This window comes from Macaca mulatta, chromosome 1, assembly GCF_049350105.2.
Source record: "Macaca mulatta isolate MMU2019108-1 chromosome 1, T2T-MMU8v2.0, whole genome shotgun sequence".
NCBI lineage: Eukaryota > Metazoa > Chordata > Mammalia > Primates > Cercopithecidae > Macaca > Macaca mulatta.
In genome coordinates, this window is record NC_133406.1 from 174,078,651 (window position 1) to 174,089,834 (window position 11,184).

Here is an 11,184-nt window from a genome sequence, read left to right on the forward strand (position 1 = left end):
AACCTAGCAGAGTCTCCTCTAGGGAAACTTAACATCTATTCTTGTTCTTTTAAACCACATTTAACATCTAAATAAATAGTATAACAACATCATGCTTTTAAGTAGCACAGTGCAGCTATCCTTTAATAACAAAAGACTAACAAGCCCTATTCCTGAAGAGGAGATTCAAGTCCTCTATGTCATTTTAACTATCTCCAGATAATGTCTATCCATCTTTAGCTGAGTTATGCTTACCCCTTTGATGTCCTGTAATATAATACAGATACTGAAATATATGGTTAATCATTCTTATAACATCGTATATTAGATAATATAAAATTGAAGATATGAATTCATTAATGTATATAAATGTAAACAAAGCAGTAAAGAAAATGAACAAAATTAGCATAATTACTATTTCTGTAACTGATGATTTGGTAATAATTGGTGTTTATATCTTTCTTATTTCATTAAAGTTTGCTTAGTCACTTTGTCCTCAGTAAGCAGTTTAGTTGGTTGTAGTTCTTTGCCCAGTGGAGTTACCCAAATCTTCCCTAAGGATCTCTGTCATTAGTGGTTCTGTCTGGATTAGGTTTCTATAGTTTCCCATTATCTTTTGCTGTAGGACTTAGGAGTACTAAGAGGCACTCCATGGAGTCTTCTGAGTTCTAGTCACACCCTCTTTACTCCCATTTTGTACTAGCAACTTAATTTCCCCTTTGTAATCAGGATGAATTGCCTCAACCCTGTAGTAACACCCTACTTTGCTGTTGGTCCAGTGGCATGAGGTGTGCATAGTGGCCAGAAGGTACTCACAGCTTCTGGTTCATAATGACTATTTTTATTTCTTTTCATCTTAGGCGTTAAGATTTTACATGCAGCAAGCTCAGGTTGCAAGAACTGGAATGAAAAATTTTGCTGATAAATTTTTAAGCATAATAATGACAGAAGTCAGTTCTATTTCTACCCCATGGTTCCTAATTCTATGTGTGTTGGCTATAGGTGAAATAACACAATATACTGATTGCTGATTCAGAACACATGCCAAGCAAAGTGTGTCAAGCAGCTAAAGCCCTGTGCCTTCAAAAGGCCACGCCAGTGTTATATCAGTTACCTGCCTCAGGATGATGGGAAACATAGCAAGACAAGTAAATTCTGAGGGTATGAACCTACTGCCGCATTACATTCACTATAAAATTATTTCTTGGTTAAAAGCATTGTCTGTGTAGAATAACCAGACTGTGAATAAGGCATCCTGTAAGTCTACAGATGATTTTATTTTAGTAGAATCATTGTCAGTTGGGAAGGCAAATCCATATATGTGCATATATAGTACATAAATGTTTGTGTAAGTACAAACAAATCTCTGCCACCAGGCAGCTGGCTGGCCCTTCCAGAGAACAGTACCATATTGGAGAAATCAGTATTGATCTTTGTTTTTGGCTGGCTAGTCACTCAGTACAGGATATAGCCAATAGTCTTGGTGAGGGCACAGTCTTTATCCCCGCTGCTATGGCCATTTTGATCAAACACATTGGGCAAGGAAAGCTGTAGCTGGAGAAAGAGACTGATTGACATCCACGCACAGGACCATCTTGTCCCTTTGATTATTGAAAGTCTCCTCTGTCATGGTAGCCCTTTGGTAAACATTTACATGGGAACCAAATATTCTCATATTCTGTACCAATTTGGAGAATTGTATTCATACATCCTTTCTTCAGATCTCTTTGTGAACAATTTTCCAATTTTGTGCCTTCTAATTCCGTGATCATCCAGCTAAACTGTTAACCACTGCACACCCCCCACTCCCCGCCCCAAAACAGCGTAGATCCATACCTTGGCCTAGATTCCCCTCCAAGCAAAATGAGCAACAAGTAGCATTACTCAAAGTTCTTTTCTCTTGAGGGTGTCCTTTACTGCCATTCTTCAGGGTCATCCCTGAGTGCTGCTGATGTGTTGCAGCTACACACATTCAATTGTTACCAGAATATAATGCAGAACCATCTGTAAAAAAAAAAAGCTTTGTTGTTGCAAATAAACTGGTCATAGGGGACTAACCATAAGGCCATAGGAGCTGAGTAAAGGAAATGAAGTCTTGCTACTAGAGTAGAAGCATTAAGAGTCTGAGTCATTGGCCTGTGCAAATTACTTGTGCCTTCAAAACCTGCTCAAGTCCTGTCCTATATGTATATCTTCTACTTGATGATGAAGTGCTGTTGTATACATCCAAATTTATAACTTGGGGAGCCAGAAAACACACATTTTATGATGAGAAACTTAGGTCACATGGTAAGTTGGTGGGCAAGCTGAAAGCTGTTTCTCAAAAGAAAAATATTTATCACAGAAGACAACATAGCTTTATTAGCTTTATTACAAAATTCAAAGGCTGGCGGTGTTATTTATCTTTAGGAGTCTGCCAAGACTTCAAACAACATTCGGATCTGTCACAGGAACTTCACCACCATTAGATCTGTAGTGTTATATGGCTCAAGTGGTGAAGCGACACGAACTGTACCTGTTGCAGAGCCTTCTCTTGCTCTATATCCCACTCAAAACTAGCAGTGTGAAAAGGTTACTCAGTAAATGAATCAAAGCAGCATGACTAAGTAAATTATAGATAGCCTGAAGATCCAAATGGGCATCCTAAGTGTTATGGCTTTTTCTAGTGGTTAAAACCACTTGTCTCTCACTTTCTAGGTAGTATCTCAATATATCCCAGACTACAGAACTCCTAGAAATGTTACTGAGTCTGCAAGTCCTGAATTTTGTGGTCCTACCACCTGTCATGGGTTTTATTAAGGTATTCTAGGATATTTGCTGCTTCTTGCTCACCAGTCCTAAACAGCCTGATATCTGCTCACTAATACTAAACAGCCTGATATCACCAATGCAATGGGCTAGAATAATATCCTATGGAATTGCTAGGCAATCAAGATTCCTGAGTACTGGATTAAAACAGAGGTTGAAGTAAGGCAACATAGTGAAAGTGTACTGCTGCTCTTGCCATATAAAGGAAACTTTTTTTCTACATGTGTTTATTAACAAGTGTAGAGAAGAAACATCCACTAGATCAATGCTGCAGATAAAATATCAGGGACTGTGTTGATTTACTCCAGTAAAAAGCCACATCTGGTCAATAGCTTCTATTAAAGTCACCACCTGATTAAGTTTATAGTAATCCACGATTCATCTTATCTCTACACAGGCCAGATAGGGTGAATGGGCATAGTGATAGGGACCAATAACCCTCCGTATTCCGAGTCTTTGATGTGGCATTACTTTTGGTTTACTATTTTAATAAGGAGATATCTATCTGGCAAGAGTATCTGCTACTCCTCAGATCAAGGAACTAATACAGGAATTCTGAGTATGCCTTTTCTAACTATGCATTCCAGAACCAGGAGAATAGCCATAGGCTTGGAGATCAAATGGGCCTACAGTGAGACAGAAGTCCCTACTTTGACTACTGGACCATAGTGGTATTTAGATCTCTAGGAATGAGCATCAGTTCAGACTCAGTTTCTATGAAACCCTGGAAAGTTTGGCTGGTTTCATTTTCCCAGCACACAGTTATACTGGTAAATGGACAGAGTCCCCTTGGAAAATGTTGGGAGGAAGACTTGCAGTATAAAATTTTTGTAAGTGTAGCAGAGCCTTTACTCACAGTAACCTAGTGTATTAGTTTTCTATGGCTGCCATAATAAATTACCACAAATGTAGTGACTTAAAATGACACAAAGTTTAGAGGTCAGGAGTCCAAAATGGGTTTCACTGGACTAAACACGATGACATCTCTTTGGTTCTGACTCTTCTGTCTTACTCTTCCTTTTTTAAGAACCCTTGTGATTGCATCGGACCCACCACCCTAGATAATTCAGGGTAGTATTATTTTGAGTTCAGCTGATTAGAATACCTTATTTCCATCTGTAACCTTAGTTTCCCTTTTGCTATGACATATTCACTGGTTCAGGGAATGAGGATATATATACCTTTGGGGGCCATTATTCTGTCTACTATATCTTTTAAAAAGGGATCTAGATCTATAATGCTACTCAAGTCTGAGAATTTGTTGAGAAAGCAATGACCGTCAACTGTAGTGATTCATGCTGGACCTCTGTCTCCAGACCAATTTTTGGGTTTTATGTGTTTATTTTGCTTATACAAAACAAATAAGACTTTAGTAGGTAGTTAATTATGGTCCTGGGAACCCCATGATAAATTAGTCCTCACCAAAGATTTCTATAGGCCAAATCATTCTGATCACTTCTTGGACCTTGTTGTCCTGGAATCTCATCACCTATTTAATTCAAGGAGCTCATTTCCATGGCAGCATCACTTATTTCTTTGCAGAGAACTGCCACTACAGGGCCTTTTTATGGATGTTGATGCTGCCTTTGCCAATTTGTTTCTCAATGCCTTAATGAAGTGTGTATACTCTGGACCCTCCCAGGTGACATAACTAGCAGGTGGGTAAGAAGCTCATTCATAGTAAATATACTCCAGCATTCACATCTCCATAAGCCTTTGGATGCTCTTTTCTACAATAGTGGTTCTCAACTGAGGTAAATTTTTCTCTCCAAGAGGACATTTTACAATGTTTAGGGACATTTTTTATTATCATAACTTGGGAGAGGTGCAACTGACATCTGATAGCTAGGAATACTGCTAAATGTCTACAATCCACAGTCCCAATGACTAATTTTTAATTCCAACAAAGAATTATCTAACTCTAAGTGTCAATAGTGCCAAATTTGAAAGGCTTGCTCTATGATATACCAAGAGAGTTTTGGTATCTTAGCTTCATTAACTATAAGCCACTACTGAGCCCAGATGTCAGTCAACCAGTCAAGAACTGTTAGAGTCATTCCTAGCTACTTGAGATAGTACACTGAATTCATAATCTCTAGTTAATGCATCCATATTAAATTCAGTTTGACCCAATATTATATTCCTCCCACACTGGTCTAACACCCCTAAGAAATCTTCTCATCCATATTTTCCAAGTTTCTGTTGATATAAGCTGTCAAAATTCTGCACTTAATACCTGACCATCTGGTTTATACTGGGATTTGAGTCATATTAAATGTCTAGAATCAATGGAGTTGGTGGGGGTTAGTCTTAAAGATCAGCACTCACTTATAAGAAAACTATCCCTGGAGTAGTCATTAGTCTATGAGTAAGAGGAGTCTCACACTCTTACATAAGAAAGGGAAGATTGCTTCTTCTGGCAGGGAAAGTGCAGGGAAATTTGGAAGTCCCAGGTTTTTGGCTTAATCAAAATCTGGCCAGATATCCTCCTCCCAATTTTATGGGTGCAGCTCTTTCCCAATCAATGCCCTCAATTTAACACAAGAGACCCTGAGTGGATGTGAATTCAGATTGTATTGTAGTTCAGCCACCCACAGGATTTCAACTCTGAGGCCACAGAAGATAGAGTTTCTTTCAGGACAGTCTTAGTTTTCTGATTTTTTACCTAGCCTTGAGCTGGATTTTTTAGTCCTAAGTGCATTATTCTTTTCCACCCCCAAGTTCTTTATTACATTTAGAAGCCATCATTTCATCCCACAGCCGTTATATACATGTTCTATTGTGGCAACTTACATCTTTGACTTCTATTGGTACTTGACTCCAGATGACTACCATGATAATTTAAGTAACTATTTTGCCACTGCCTGCTATAGTGATGCTCACTGATGCTGAAAATGAAGGCTATTAATATCTTTAAATCTAATCAGGTGAGAGAACCAATAAAAGATCCCTATCCATAAATTTATGTGTGCCTGAGACTACTTTCAATTCCCAAAGTTGCAATAGTTTGGGGTTGATTGGGAAAATGGAGCTATGACAAGTATTATAAGAATAAGTATTTTAATATAGGAAATAGAGTTTACAGAAATTGTTAGGATCTACAGGGTTTGAAATATCTGGAGTGTTGAGGCTGGGCAACTGGAGAAATTTTTATTGTGATATTAGGGAAAGCACTGGAACAGAAAGCTGCCTCTTGTGGGAAAATCTGTAAACCACTTTACTTCAAAGTAGGAACTTGTGAAGTCTGGAAGCCTGTCATGTAGGATGGTCATTATCTTCCAATATAATAGTTTCCGCTTCACTTCTGTTTTTCAAATTTCATGTAAGTCTTTTCCATTGACAAATTTCTAACCCTGAAACTTACAGGGAAAGGAATTTTGGACATTGTAGTTTTCAGCCTTAAGAGGGACTGATGGCGATGGTTCCAAGTTGCCAACAACAAATGTCACACACTCACCAATTTTATAGTTACTGGCAAATCTCCATTTTCAAACCACCACAAGTAACAACCCTAGTGTTTTAGCACACACTTATTTGACTTCAATGTGCTTTTGAATATTCCTCCCAGCATCGGTGGATTACCTCTTAAAAGTAACTGCTGAGTGTTTGATCTTGGGACATGTTTTAATTTTGATTGTCAGATCATTACCTTGGTTTGGGGGACCACATTTCTGAGTCACTGGTTTATATGTTTGAACTTAGTTTTGACTTTGATATGCTTTGGGTTTTTGGAAACCAAGTCTCCATAGGTAGGTAGGAGGCACTCTGTTTTTCCTTTCCTCTATGGCCCACCACTCACACTGATTTTAGTTCAAACATCACTTCCTTGGAGAAACTTAGCCTGACTTCCCACAGATCTAATCTACTCTGTCAGAGCAGATTAGCTATACATTCTCATAGCAGCACTGTGTAGTTTTTATAGTGCTTTTATGGTGTGCAATTATATATTTGTGCAATTATTTCATAAATGTCTCCAACTCCTACTAAACTGTAAGTCTCATGAGTACAAAGACTCTATTTTGTTTGCTTACCATTACATTTTTTGCTTACTATTACATCACAGTGCCTGACACATAATAGGCATTCAGTAAATATTTTATGAATTTGTCATTTGATAGCACCATGGCATCCCTTGCAAAGGTGATGGCATGATATAAAGAAAGGAGTGCTAATAGACCATCAGGAGAGCTCTGTTCTAGTTCCACTTTGGTTGCTATCTTGTTAGATGACCTTGGGTGGATAACTTAAACTTCTCAAGTTTCAGTTTACTTATCTGTAAAATGAAGCAGTTGAACCAGAGGGAAGGTCTATAGCATTTTCGAGTCTGTACCTTCTTGAATGACTAAATATTATACATTTAATTTTCTTAAAATGGGATGTACTGTCATATATTTACATTGAATATGGAGGATGCAGCAAATGGAGGACATTGAGTCCCAATTTTTAGCTTTTATAGTTTTTATAGTGTAGGGTGACTGGGGTTTTTTGTATCAACAATAGCAATCAAAGCCTATAGTATGTATGAGGCAGGAATCTTTCTTTGGATTCAAGATTAATAATATATTCGTTATTTTTACTCATTTTTATTCATTTGGTCAGTTTTATGAATTCCATTTATAATACCACTCTTCCTGGAAGGTAGCAGCAGGTTTTAGTGGCAAAGGCATGGGCTTGGAAATCATATAGATCTGGTTTTTCATTCTGATTCTTCCTGCTAGTCACCTGATCTTGATGAAATAACCACCTCTATGAGTCCCTGATTCCTCTTCTATAAAATGAGAATGACTACCTATAGAATTCTTAATGAGGATGAAATCAGATCATCTTTGTGAATACCCAAGCACAAACACTGAAATATGAGAGGGACTCAAAATATTGAATTGAATTGAATTTACAAATGAGGAAGTTGAGGCAACAGGGAAATTGTGTGTGAGTGCGTGTGTGTGTGCATGTGTTTTGCCCAAGCTCATGCAACTAAAGCACTTGTTTCTCAAGTTTGCATGGATCCTCGGTCTGTCTGGCAATCATGTGAAAAAGGAAGGTGATGAAGTATGAAATAGGATCATCCAGAAAATAAGCCATGTGAATACAAATAGTAATCTCATAGGTGGCATAAATAGTTATCAGTACCTAAAAGGACACTGAACACTAAGAAGACTGAGCACTTTGGTTTTTATTCCTTTAATCTTCTTTAATGTCTATCTTGGAATTGCATGGAGCACAGTGAAATGCATGTTTTATACAATCAGACTGTCAACAAGTTAATTCAAAATGCAATACAATTTTCTTTTTTTATGAGACAGGTTAACTGTACTGACCCCCAAATAACAGATATTACTGGGGGCACACCTTTCAATAAAAGCTATTTATAATATTTGGCTATTAAAAAGTTTCTAAGTTCAATCCAATATCAACATACTCAACTCTGTATTTACTCTTAACATTCATTCTAAATTTGATCAAAATTGTCAGTGAATTGCATCTTCAAATAAATGGAATTTACTCTCTAATACACATCCCACATTAATGAGCTAAAACCAGGTTTTTAAAAAACTTTTATTTTAAGTTCAGGCATACATGTGCAGGTTTGTTATACAGGTAAGCTTATGTCAGGAGGGTTTGTTGTACAGATTATTTCATCACCCAGGTATGAAGCCTAGTACGTATTAGCTATTTGTCCTCATCCTCTCCTCCTTCCATCCTCCACCCTCTGCTAGGCCCCAGTGTGTATTGTTCCTGTCTATGTGTCCATGTGATCTCAATATTTAGCTCCAACTTATAAGTGAGAACATGCGGTATTTGGTTTTCTGTTCCTGTGTTAGTTTGCAAAGGATAATGGCCTCCAACTCCATCCATATTCTTGCAAAGGACATGATCTCATTCTTTTTTATGGCTACATAGAATTCCATGGTGCATGTGTACCCCATTTTCTTTATCCAGTCTACCATTGATGGGCATTTAGGTTGATTCCATGTCTTTGCTATTGTGAATAGTGCTGCAATGAACATATACTTGCATGTGTCTTTATGATAGAAAAATTTATATTCCTTTGAGTATGGGATTGCTGGGCCAAATAGTATTTTTGTTTTTAGATCGTGGAGGAATTGTCACACTGTCTTCCACAATGGTTGAACTAATTTACACACCCAAAAACAGTGTATAAGTCTTTCTTCTCTGCAACCTTGCCAGCATCTGTTACATTTTGACATTTTTGTAATAGCCATTCTGACTGGTGCAACATGGTATTTCACTGTGGTTTTGATTAGCATTTCTCTAATGATTAGTGATACTGAGTTTTTTCATATACTTGTTAGCTGCATATATGTCTTCTTTTGAATACTACCTGTCCATGTTCTTTTCCCACTTTTTAATTTTGTTGATTGTTTTTCTTGTAAATTGGTTTAAGTTCCTTATAGACACTGGATATTAGACCTTTGTCAGATGCATAGTTTGCAAAAATTTTCTCCTATTCTGTAGGTCGGCTGTTTATTTGTTCGTAGTTTCTTTTGCTGTGCAGAAGCTCTTTAGTTTAATTAGATCCCATTTGTCAATTTTAGCTTTTATTGCCATTGCTTTTGGTATCTTTGTCATGAAATCCTTGCCCGTTCCTGTATCCAGAATGGTATTACCTAGGTTATCTTCCAGGGTTTTTATAGTTTTGTGTTTTTCATTTAAGTTTTTGATCCATCTTGAATTAATATTTGCACACAATATTAGGAAGGGGTCCAGTTTCAATCTTCTGCATATGGCTAGCCAGTTATCCCACCACCATTTGTTGAATAGGGAGTCATTTCCCTCATTGCTTATTTGTGTCAGTTTTGTTGAAGATGGTATAGTTGTAGGTGTACGGCCTTATTTCTGGGCTCTCTATTCTGTTCCATTGGTTTATGTGTCTGTTTTTATGCCAGTACCATGCTGTTTTGGTTACTATAGCCCTGTAGTGTAGTGTGAATTGGATAGTATGATGCCTGCAGCTTTGTTGTTTTTACTTAGAATTGCCTTGGCTATTTGGACTCTCTTTTGGATCCATACGAATTTTAAAATAGCTTTTTCTAGTTCTGTGAAGAATGTCATTGGTAGTTTAATAGGAATAGCATTGAATCTATAAATTGCTTTGAGCAGTATGGCCATTTTAAGGTTCTTCCTATCCATGAGCATGAAATGTTTTTCCATTTATTTGTGTCATCTCTGATTTCTGTGAGCAGCGTTTTTGTAATTCTCCTTGTAGAGATCTTTCTCCTCCCTGGTTAACTGTGTTCCTAGGTATATTATTCTTTTAGGGGCTATTATGAATATGACTGCCTTTCTGATTTGGCTCTCAGCTTGACTGCTGGTGATGTATAGGAATACTAGTGATTTTTGTATGTTGATTTTGTATCCTGAGACATCGCTGAAATTGTTTATCAGTTTTAGGAGCATTTGAGCTGAGACTGGGTTTTCTAGATATAGGGTCATGTTGTCTGCAAACAGGGATATTTTGACTACCTCCCTTCCTATTTGGATGCCCTTCATTTCTTTCTTTTGACTGTTCTGGCCAGGGCTTCCGATATTTGTTGAATAGGAATGGTGAGAGAGGGCATCCTTGTCTTGCTCTGGTTTTCAAGAGGAATGCTTCCAACTTTTGTTCATTCAGTATGATGTTGGCTGTGGGTTTGTCATAGATGGCTCTTATTATTTTGAGGTATGTTCTTTCTATACCTAGCTTGCTGAGAGCTTTTAACATGAAAAGTTGTTAAAATTTATCCAAAGCCTTTTCTGCATCTATTGAGATAATCATGTGATTTTTTGTCTTTAGTTCTGTTTATGTGATGAATAACATTTATTGATTTCCATATGTTGAACCAACCTTGCATCCCAGAGATAAAGCCTACTTGATCATGGTGGATAAGCTTTTTGATGTGCTGCTGGATTCGGTTTGCAAGTATTTTGCTGAGGAATTTTGTATCAATATTCATCAAGAATGTTGGCCTGAAGTTTTCTCTCTCGTGTGTGTCTTTGCCAAGCTTTGGTATCAAGATGATGCTGGCCTCACAGAATCAGTTGGGGAGGAGTCCTTCCTCCTCAATATTTTGGAATAGTTTTAGTAGGAATGGTACTAGCTCTTATCTGTATATCTGGTATAATTCATTTGTGAATCTGGTCCTGGGATTTTTCAGTTAGTAGGCTATTTATTATTAATTCAATTTAGGAGCTTGTTATTGATCTGTTCAGGGATTCAATTTCTTCCTGGCTCAGTCTTGGGAGTATGTGTGTGTCCAAGAATTTATTCGTTTCTTCTAGATTTTTCTATTTTATGTGCATAATATTCTCTGATGGTTATTTGTAGTTCTGTGGGGTCAGTGGTAATATCTCCTTAGTCATTTCTGATTGTGTTTACTTGGATCTTCTCTCTTCTCT